This window comes from Callospermophilus lateralis, chromosome 14 (assembly GCF_048772815.1).
Source record: "Callospermophilus lateralis isolate mCalLat2 chromosome 14, mCalLat2.hap1, whole genome shotgun sequence".
Classification (NCBI taxonomy): domain Eukaryota; kingdom Metazoa; phylum Chordata; class Mammalia; order Rodentia; family Sciuridae; genus Callospermophilus; species Callospermophilus lateralis.
The window spans coordinates 53,846,320-53,857,915 of NC_135318.1; the positions used below are offsets into that span (position 1 = coordinate 53,846,320).

The 11,596-nt window shown below is 46.5% G+C and overlaps 1 protein-coding gene across 1 annotated transcript in view; it reads left to right on the forward strand.

Annotated features, from left to right (window-relative positions):
• The window catches only part of Meis1 (Meis homeobox 1), a 135,558-nt gene extending 135,193 nt beyond the window's left edge, over window positions 1–365 (forward strand). The window contains exon 12 of the mRNA XM_076832945.2: window positions 1–365. This exon is cut by the window's left edge and continues 856 nt beyond it. The gene's annotated coding sequence lies outside the window, so the exon portion shown is untranslated.
• The last annotated feature ends 11,231 nt before the right edge of the window (window positions 366–11,596 follow it).

Sequence of the window (11,596 nt, forward strand, 5' to 3'; positions counted from 1 at the left end):
AACAGATGTAAATCGGGAAGGATGGGAAAAACTGCAGTCATCAACAATGATTAATCAGCTGTTGCAGGCAGTGTCTTAAGGAGACTGGTAGGAGGAGGCATGGAAACCAAAAGGCCGTGTGTTTAGAAGCCTAATTGTCACATCAAGCATCATTGTCCCCATGCAACAACAACCACCACCTTATACATCACTTCCTGTTTTATGCAGCTCAAAAACATAGACTGAAGATTTATTTTTAATATGTTGACTTTATTTCTGAGCAAAGCATCGGTCATGTGTGTATTTTTCCATAGTCCCACCTTGGAGCATTTATGTAGACATTGTAAATAAATTTTGTGCAAAAAGGACTGGAAAAATGAACTGTATTATTGCAATTTTTTTTTTTTTTTTGTAAAAGTAGCAGTTTGGTATGAGTTGGCATGCATACAAGATTTACTAAGTGGGATAAGCTAATTATACTTTTTTGTTGTGGATAAACAAATGCTTGTTGATAGCCTTTTTCTATCAAGAAACCAAGGAGATAATTATTAATAACAATCATTGCACACTGAGTCTTAGCGTTTCTGACGGAAACAGTTTGGATTGTATAATAACGCCAAGCCCAGTTGTAGTCGTTTGAGTGCAGTAATGAAATCTGAATCTAAAATAAAAACAAGATTATTTTTGTCATGCTGACTCCACTGCTTGAACAATTTGTGTACTGCCCCCCAAATTTTTAACCATTAATGCAGTAACTATAATAATTAATTTTAGCTCCCTAAGCCATATATGTATTTGGAGTTTTAACTGCAAAGTGAATTATTTAATAATAACCACTAATTTCTGTAAGATGACTTAATGAACTCCTAATATCAGCAAATTTAAGGCCTAAAGGCACTAAACTAACTGTAGACTCAGATTACATCCAACAGAATTATTCATCTAATATCAGTGAAATTATTCTTGTACATAATGGCAACCTAAGTACAGAGTTTAGTGTTTTGCTAAGGACCTTAACCTAGGATGAGCAGTATATGTTTATTAGGAAATTAACTACGTGAATTGAAGAGACCAGACTTCAAAATCTAATTTTTATAAATATGCTCTGTGTTCTCATTGGATAAAACTGGTTATTAACCAATTTTCCAGAACAGCTGTACAGAATTTCTGCATGGCAGCCAGCTAAATGGTACAAAATAACATGTTTAAGCTGAAATAGCTTATAATTTTATTTAAATAAAATTGCTGCTATAAAGAGTGCTTCCCAAAGCTCAGGAAAATATACAAATATTTTAATTAAGGCAAATTCGTTTTAAAAAATAAGCCTTTTAGCAGTGATTGCTTTGTAAACAAAGGGATGGGTTGGAAGAGAGTGTCTTAAACTCAAGTCTGACATTCAGGCCCATGTCACCCTATAAACCCGCCCTCAGCAATTCTATTTTCTGTTTGAAAAGAGAAACCAGCCCTGGGTTGGCTTTACTAGGTGACTGTGACTGAGTGACTCACCTGCTGGAGTGACAGCGTGCACTCTCACCTTTTGTTTATGGGGCCTAGTTTCTAAACACGTGGGTGAGCAGAAAGAGTAGGGCTCAACCTACTGCACCATCGTGGGCTGCGCGGCCACCCATCCCACCCCCACCCCCACCCCCACCCCCACCCCCACCCCCACCCCCACCCCCACCCCCACCCCCACCCCCACCCCCACCCCTTATATGGGATTGTTTAAATTTCTCATTTTGACCCAGTGGTAATTCTTCCACTACGTAAACAGTCCATATTAGTGAAATCATTCTCTTTTGATAGGTGGTTACTAGCAGTTAACAACCATTTATTTACTTTTAAAATGAATAATAAACTTCATAAACTAACCGTCCATTTGCCCCTCCTCCCCAGTACATGCCCGGGTGAGTTGGTTATTTTCAGTCTTTATTCTCCAGGAGGCTCTTGCCGAGTGGGGGAGGAAAAGAAAAGGGAGGGGGAAGGGAGGCAGGGAGAGGGAAAGATGGGGGGGGGGGAGAGGGAGGAGGAGAGAGGGAGGGAGGAAGAGAGAGAGAGAGAGAGAGAGAGAGAGAGAGAGAGAGCGCGAGAGAGAGCGCCTCCAGGAGAAGGATGCTAGTGAAGTTAAGGAATATGGAGACGATGAAGAATAGTGATCATTAATGTCCAGAAATTAGAGGAAAAAATAACCCAAACCAAAACTGTTGTTTGCGTTCGCCCAACTAACGTGAGGATGGTGTGGGAGAATTACTCTTCGCAGTTCCTCTCTTTCTCTGCCCGACACCCTCCTGACTTAATGCTATTTTAGCTTTTCCTCTTGTAAATTTCAGAGCCAGCTCTGAGGTTATTGAGGACACTTATCCGAAGGAGGGAAATAATAGAGGTGTCGAGAGTGTTTTTGATGTTTCTTAAAAGGCAAAAACAAAACGCCCTCCTTTAAATAAGGGGACACAATTATACCTGCTTTTAATTTTTATTCGGGAGGGGGGAGCCCCCCCCCCCCGGCTGAATGAGACAACTTTTTGGTACGATTTAGATATTTTCTTCCAAAAAATTTTTAAAATATTTGATCCTATCATATTTAATCAGCTGTAATTATAACACATTCAAAGTGAATAATATGCCTTGACAGTATTTTTATTGTTATTGTTCATTGCATGATGTTCGACTGCTTTAGAAGCACAGGAAAGAGAAGTAAACGCGCTACAAATGGGGAATTACCCTCGTTTAGCATTAAAATTCATTTAGATAAAATTGCCACAAACATTTAAATGGGAAGATTAGTTCCCCCTCACGCCTTATTGCACTCGCTCAATGGTTCCGTTAAGAACATTTTACACGTTGGAAATTCCGTCTTCTCAGACGGCTTGCTGTTTCCTAGTTACCCACATTCAAAGCAAAGGCTGCAGCAAAGGCAGCCGCAAAAGCAGCAGCAGCAGCAGGAAAAAAAAAAAAAAAAAAAAGTTTTGGCAACTGGTCTGCAATTCATCCGCTGCTCGCCCCAGTCTCCCCTCCACCCAAAGCAGTCTGCCCCCCACCCATCACCCTTTGCCTACCGCTACCCCTTTTCCTCCATTATGTAATTTGCAGAGCCCTGTCCTCAAAGAAACAAGTTTCTTAGTTGAGTAACATATAGATAATGTTTAAAATACAAAGAAATATCAAAAAGCCAGTCGGTTCCTCTCCGAGTCTCCCCCTTCTCCTTCCGTTCAGCATTGAGGTTTAGTTTGAATGTGCTGAGTTTCTCACATCCCCTACCCCTGAGACCACAAGGCACGTTTTTTGGGGGGTTTCTTTTCTGCCAGGACTTTTCCAGGAAATTCACCCCTGCTTCTTGCTTGTACTGTATTAGAAACGTGTTGAAGAATTAGTTTGAAAAGTCCACCCAACGTTTTAGTTTTTCCCTCCCCTTTTCTTGCCCCTCCCCCCTCTCCCGCCATCTCCCATCCCCCTCTCTCCTCCCCTCCCTTCGCAGAGCCACAGGAAAAGAGGAAAGTCGGTTTCGACTGCCACCTTTTGGGGATTTGGAAAAACGCCTCGGTAGGAAACGGTGGGAGGCGGAGGCGCGGGGGTGGGGTGGGGGGGGAACCCCTTATTATCCTGTGTCGGAACTGGCTCCCTTAATCTGATGCTTAAATATTTGATGTGGAAAAATTACCCATAAAATTAGTTACTAACAATTTCAAATTGAAATCACTTATCGAATTATAAACGCATTAAAGCTGTATGGATGGTATTAGGAGTTCCTTGGGAGGCAGCGGGTGTCTCCTTGCAGTGAGCCGGGCCGGCGAGTTTCGCCCCAGGGAGAGGCGCCCAGCGCGGTGCTCCGGGGGAGGGTGGGAGTGTGGCGCAGCGTGGTCCCAGCCTCCCGGACCCAGCGCGCCGCCTGGCCGGGCAGAGACTCCGGCTGATTCGGCTCCCCGGGGCTGCGAGGAGGGAGGGGAAGGAGCAATGGTGGGAGGCTCCGACCTTGGGGCAGAGGCGTCTATCAGGAAACTTCGTAACTAATCAAAAGACTCTAAAGAAAAAGCACAAGCCCTACCCATCACCTCCCTCGCGCGCGTCTCCCAAGCGGCGCGCCGACCACGCGATCCTAGTTCCTTGCGGCACGTAGCGCCCCCACCCACCCAGGCTAGGGGCAGAAGATTTGCTGGTATCCTGGCATGGGATGAGCCCCGCGCCCCTAGAGAAAATCCCGGGGACCGCTACGCGGCCAGGACGCAGCTACCCCTGGCTCCCACGGTGCGTGGCGCCTGGGCCCAGTGTAAGGGAGGACAGGACCCTGCCCGCAGCCCGGAGCACTTGGGGACTGTTCGATGTCTGTGGTGTAGCCTCCTACGTGCTGCTCACCCCCACCTTTAAGTCAAGTCTAAGGGATTATTGACTTTGTCTCTGGAGACCCGGCGACCAGGACTGTGCTCTGAAGGGCGTGGAGAGATGCCTCCTGCGCGGGTCTGTGTCCTGCCCTCGAAACTACTCCGAATGCTTTGTAGTGGGCTCCAGGCTTCTTAATGAACTCTGTCACTTCAGAGCTTCGCTCCAGAGCCCCACCGCGGTTCTGGGAGCATGACCCTGAGAGTTTGGGGACTAGAGGGCACCTGGGACTCTGGCAGATTGCCCTGGAGGGCCTCTAGTGCCGGGGATAGGAGCCGTCGCGGGAGACTGTGGGCGGCACCCCGACGACTTAAGCAGGAACTTCTGGAGATCACTTTAAAAGCTCTGCAAACTTTCCCCTGCCTTTCGGATCCCGGCAGGCCTTCGGCCCCGTGTGCAGGCGGTAAAATCATGACTTGATGCAAAGCTTCGGGGTAGGCGTTTGAATGCCTAGTGGAGCGGCGTGGATTTGGGTAGTGGGGCGCCCTGCCTGGCTGGGCATTTTTCCTGTACTCTCCCCTCTCCCACGCTACCACGCTCCCTCTGGCTGTTTGGCGACCCGTAGCACCTGGGGTGGTCGCGGTGCAGTCTGCACCGAGCTAGGAATCTCAGGCACCGAGGGAGAGCCCTGAACGACAGTGGGAGGGGAGGGGAGAGGGCCTGATGAGGGTGACTGCTGGCATGGAGGGGGAGGGTTCCCTTTTCCGCCCGATCTGCCCGCCAACGCGTCTGAAACATTCTCTCCCAAGGCGGATCTGAAAGGAAAAACAAACAACATATTGAGCAATCAGTTCGCCAACGTTTGCGCTTTAAAGAGTCTTTGCCCTAAAAATGGTACCCTGGAGGTCTCGGTGGGGAGATTGGGGGCACTTTTAGGGCCTTGGTTCTGACTGGTCGCGCCCCGGGGTCGCCCTTACGCGCGCTGCCTTTGGTCCTCCCCGCGCGCTTAGCCCACATCGGGAAACCTGGGCAGTGAAGCCCTGGAGAAAACGGATTTAGTTTTAAGCCAGTCTCCCATCGATCGGGTCGGTAATTCCTACCCCTGCCCACTCTCAGACACACTCACCTCTACCCTAAAGCATTAAGTTCATTACGCGAGCAATGATCTTAATCTCCGGGCGGAAAACGAGTCCCGGGACCTCGCCGAATGGGGGAGCAGTGAATAAAATCACCTGCTTCACACACTAGCCCGGCTGGATTCTCCCTGCGGGGGCCTCGTTTGGCTGGGCGAGCTGCGTGGGTCCCTAGCTTCACGTCTAGGCGTGCCCGCCAGGGGTCAGGAACCCTGTGTCTGCTTTCTTTGGGTTGGAGACCTCCTCGAGGGGTGGGATTGCGGGCTCTCGCTTTCCTCCTCCCCTCCCTTGTGCCTTTATTCCTAGGCCTCTCCAGTACTTCAGCACTTTCTTGCTTCCTCCTCCCCCAAAGTGGCAAGTTCTTCTTCTCCACCCAGGAGTCCCGAGCCTCTACCGCCTCCTAGACCCCGCTGGCGTAGACCCCGCACTGCAGCCGGGGCAATAACCCTTAGCCGTATCCCGTCCGCCTACCTCACCCACCTTTGTGGACAAGGGGTGGGTGAGATTGCTCAGCGAGGCCCCCTTGAAGAGCCTTTCTGAGGGTACCCTGGGATTTTAAAGAATCAGACTCCTCCTCGATTTAGGGGAGATCCTGCGCCCACTGATAACTCCGTCTCAAACCCAATAGCGTCAGATACTCCTAGCAGCCTCCTACTTCGTCCCCTACTACCATCCTCATACCCCCACCGGCAGCAAGCTGCATCTGACACCGCTGGGAGATGGAGGTTAACCAAGCACACCGGTCCCTTTACTGGGCGGACCTGCGAGGCGCCAGCTTCTTCTGGAGACTCAGTTTCCACTGGACAAAAGCTAGGAAAACACAAGGCAGTGGCTGTGCAAATCCACGTTCCCCCCACCCCTCCACCCCATCCAAATCTGATTTCAAGAAGTGCATTTTCAGGTAGTCCTAAATCGTGAACAGCGAGCTTTGTGTGTTATCTAGTGGGGGTGGGGATGGAAGGGGAGGAGACTCCCAATGCCCGCTCCAGTCTTTAATGTCTGAAATAACGAAATGCCTGTGTGGCAGCTGCTGCTAGAGCCAAAACTAACTCTTTGGAAGACGGAAAAGAGTGAAAGGCAAAGAAAGACTGTTCATTTTTTTTCCTTTGGTGCCGTTTGGGATGTCATCTGTTTCCTTGGCGACTGTGTTCAGCCCCCGGAGCCCCTGGGCTCCTGGATTGTTAGGGGGGAAAAAGCATGCTATTTCTGCACCGTCATTTATCACTGTCACCGCATAATGATTCCCCTTGCAGCCCCTTATTGATGTTTGTAATTGCATTATCTCATAAAGGGGGATGATCAATGAAACCGAGCCGTGCATTCTGGGGTCAGAGGAAGCCAAAGTACTGTTTGTCCCCTTTAATACAACAAGTACTCATTATCTTTAGGTCTGCATTCAAAAAATGATCTGATCTGGGGCTGACCCTGTCGGACATCCCAACACTTTCTAAAACGCGGTTTGTGTAACCTTTTGCTTAAATGCTAAATCAAGTACCTGTCTTGCATTTCAACGAAACAAAATACGAAAACTGAATGCGAAAAGCATTTCTTCTTTTCATTTTTTTTCCTTTTATTTTCGGGAGGGGGAGATGCGACCCTCTGAAGACACAGGAGGTTTTACACTGTACTTAGTGATGTAATATGGAAAAAGAAAACCCTATCAACAAGGGACCTAATGAATGAAAAAAAAAAATGGGATTGGGGGGGGAAGGTATCTAGAAGCTTTTAATACGGCCAATACTAAAAAGAGCAGAATAAAACTACATCCGGTTTAATTAATAAGAGCTATAAACTATAAAAATTCCCTATGATTCTGCCCTTGCTTCTCCCTTTTACAGAGTCATATCTCTCTGGTTTAGATAAATGACTTTTGAGCCTGTTCGATTCTCACAACAACAATAACTAAATCAGTTGCACAGTGTGTTTCTAAAACCATCCACAAACTCCAGCAAATAAAAAGAAGTTCATTTGTCTATTAAGGCAAGTATTTAGTTGAGCAGAAATGTCCCAGTAACACTGAATAGAGTTCATGTAATCCCATGAAAATCAAGTCATCTTGTTGCACTGAAGTAAATGAAAAAATACAATGGAGAAAAGGTCCAAGTGTAATTTTAAACTAAATGCATTATTGGACTGTCACAGAAAACGTGATTGTTTGGCAGGGATAGGGAGGGTGTTCATCAACTTGGCTCACATTTAACTTAAAGGTTTTAGGAAAGGAACATGTATTCCAGATTTGGTTATCATTTTAGTTTGTGGCAAGAGGAGAAATTGAGACAATTCTAATTCATCATTTAAGTACATTAGGGTAAATAGCTTCAAAGACAGAATTAAGCAAAGAGCGTATTTCAAACATTGCAAGTCTGTGTTACCAAAAAGAGAAGTTTTCAATCTGCTAAAGTTGAGTTCCCCTATGTTAATAAGACCACACACACACACACACACACAGAGAGAGAGAGAGAGAGAGAGAGAGAGAGAGAGAGAGAGAGAGAAGGAAAGGAAGGAAGGAGGGAAGGAAAGAAAAAAGAAAAGGGCAGAAAGAAAAGACCAAGTCTAGGTGTATTACTTTAAAAGTTCTAGAAATTTCTGAATTAACAAATCTTGGTTTTAATAAAAGAATGAAAAAGGAAAATCTTCACCATAGTTGAGAAAATGAGTACTTAGAGTTTGCTCCAATAATCTGATACCTGACATAAAACCTTAAATTGAATGATAATAAAAGACAAAAATAGTCCCAGTTGGAAAAATAACTTCAAAGATAAAGCTAAAAAAGTTTTAACTGTGTTGAACCATCACTTAATTTTTCACTAAAAGGCAGATTCTTCCAAAAAGTATCATTTTCCAGAAATTCTGTCAAGGCACATTGGAATAATATATGTTCTGTATTATTTAAATATCCTGGCACGTTCGACTTTGAAAATGCTCAAACTGAAATGGATATGCAGCCACGCATACATTTAACATAAATGGTATCTTGTTGTTAACATAAAATATTAAAGGGAAAATAAAACTTTGTGCTTTGTCAGTTGAGAGAATTTTTTTAGCATAATACTTTGATTTCAAAACACAAATAAAACCCCTTGATTTTTTAACCAATCAACATAAGACTTTCTCTTATATGGTTGGGGATCTGGCGACATCATGTACGCTTTCTATTTTTAATATTTAGTGTTATAGCCCACGGTTAAAATAATGAAAAATTAGTCTCGTTTCAGAAATTATTTATTTATGGAACGAACATGATTAAAACATAAACACACACACACAAACTGCAGCTGCAACAGAAAAAAACTTGATTTACGGTTATTAAATCTTTGATCGCCATGTTAATGTTTCTTTTTCTACCTTTCATTTGCATTTTAATCTATCGAATCTTTACAATTTTGCTGCCTCCTATTTCAATGATTGATTACAGATCCAAAATAAGAAAACCAAGCCTAGCTTTTCTTTTCCTTTCTTCGCTTTCCTTTTTTGCTTCCCCCCTCTTCCCCCTGGGTAGATTTCTGAAACTTTCTCTCAATGCTAATGTAGACAGGACAAATTAATTCTGCTCTTTTAAATGTCAAAGATATAAATAAAAAATGTTTTCTGTCCCAAACGTGAATATTTTCCCAGCCGCTTGTTTTCGAGTCATAAAAGATCATCCCAGCAAAACGCAATTAAGAGGGAAACTCACGCGCCGGCGCGCGCTTACATACACTCGCGCGCGCGCGCGGCCGAGTGGATTTTTTTTAAGGGACGTGTTTTTACTGAGTTAAAGAAAGGTGAGAAGTTCATCCTTCCCTTCTCCATCGGTAGGGCTGCTTCAATACCCCCCCCCTCCACACACACACACACACACACACACTCACACACTCGGAGGTTTGGTCCTTTATCTGTGATCTATTTGGTTCTATTTGTGATCTAAGTCGCACAAACAAAAACGAGTCTGGTGGGGGCTTGCTGTGGTTAACTTGGGACCAGCAGTGTAAGGACAAAAGGGGGAAGCGACTCAGGTCTGTTTTCTTTCTCCGTTTTACTACTGCTCCTTTGCCCCTTTCTCCCCCCCAGCATGCCAGTCCCACTTGCCGCTCCGCGGATAAAACGGTCATTTGCTGACCGCTTTGCCAGTCCGCGTCACTTTTCGCGCTGGCTGAAAGCAAGTGTGGCGGTGGTTTTGGAAGGCGCCGGCCAGACGTCGGCTGGGCTACTTCTTCCTACGGGGATGAGCGCCCCTGGGGCTCTGCAAAGCTCTGGCCTCCACGAGATTGCGCCTCCCGCCTGGCTGAGGGCCGGGGTTGGGGCAAGAGTAGGTGAATAACTCGGGCGCACAGGAGGCGGATCCAGGTGTGAGAGCCGCGGGAACCGCAAGGAGCGCCCCCTCCCACCTCTTTGAACGCCCCCGGGGCTCAAGCCCACTTGGTGGGGTTTAATGCCGGCAGACAGTGGGGAACCTGCAGTTGAACGTGGACGACTCCTCAGACGGGTCCAGGCTGCGTGCGCTGGAATCCGAGGGTGGCGCGCTGTGCCCCGGGAGGAGGGCGAGCTAGCAGAAGTCCTAGGAATGGGACCCTCCCCCCCAGAAACGCCTACACGGGCACAGGCATAATCAAGAATCTGGGTGAGGGGCGTGAGAAGTAGAACAATCCTAGGCAGAGTCTCCAGCTCGGCCCTAGGACTCGTGTGCACCCCAGGGCGTGCCGCATCACAACGGGGCACAGACCCGGTCTCCCTGGTGCGTCGCTTCCTTTTCCTAGAGACCCCCCTGGGTGACTGCCGCGAGGGGGGCGATCTTCATTAACGTGGACGCACAAAGCGGTTAAAATACAGGGACGGGAAAGAAAAAGACATTTGATCCTGGCCGACCCTTTGTCTTGAAGCAGATTAGGCAGCCTAGAAAATAGAAGGCAAAACACAAAGTCTAGACAGGAAAACTTATTGTGTTCACAAAATATAAAAATGATCAGAGCGGTCTTGTACCTCAAGGGTTGAAGACAGATCCTTGTAGGAGAGTGGAAAGACAAGACGGGGAAGATTTAAAGGGAAAGAAACGGCAGATTATTAAGAAAGTAATAGTAAGGTGTCCCATACACTACAGTTTTATTGTTGGGTAGTAACTACCCGATTTATTTATTGCCGGGGCTATATAATAGAGATAATGACCACAAACTCAAGATAAATTCTTAGGCGCCCCGCCGGTCAATTCTTTTTTATTTAAGAGAGTGAGCCTGAGAGGTGAGCCTCATCTCCTCCCCTCCTCGAAGATCCGTCTTGCTTTCTACCATATTATAAGCATGACATGCAAATAAATAAGTGCCGATGGGTTTGCGTGGGTAGGCCTGCAGGATTTATTTCAGGTGAGGGAGGAACATATACGGAATATGAATTTCCGCAGGAGCTGCGGTGTGATTCCTTCCCACTCCTTTTCGGCTGCCCTCTCCTCCCGGGCTCCCTCCCTTCCTGTGGGAGCAGAGAGCGTCCCCTGATAAAAACATTAATATGTCATGTCTCAACTCCTTATTCCTTGACATATAGGTCTGGGGAGGAATAGGGCGCAATGCAAAATGCAAAATGCGTCCCCAAAGTAGGCTGACTTGCTAGGACGGCTTAAAGGCTTTCCAGCCGACAAAGGGAAGGGTGAATTGTAATTATGATATACAGTATGGGAGGGGGGTCAGTATAAGAAGTATGTCAATATCATTATGAAACATGCAAAAGGGTCCAGAAATTTGCTGTCCCGGATCTGGTATTGGCCCTCGCCAGCTGGATAGATCCAAGGGGTTTCTTGGGACCTGCCTTGGCCCTCATTTTCTTTCCTCAGTAGCTGGTAAACAGTTCTGTAGACAGGTGGTGGAATTAGGGAAAAGCTTGGACCTTGGCCGCCAAGGTCAGAAAGGAACGGGTGGCCTCAGGTATAGGCTCCACCTGAAGCAATGGCTTCTAAGGAGGCGGCCACCAAAAGCTGATATCCCCCCACCTGCGCTCTGGGATCACTCAAGTCAGGTCCGGAGCTTGCCTAGATGAAGTCAACATCCTCTTCCCATATTCTTTTTTTTTTTTTCCTTCCTCATTTTTTTTTTTTTTTTTTTGGTTAATATCCAGATATATAGTGTTTCAATCTCACAATAACCTCTTATATTCAGAACTACCTTTGATCTATGTTCGACGAGAGAGAGAGAGAGAGAGAGAGAGAG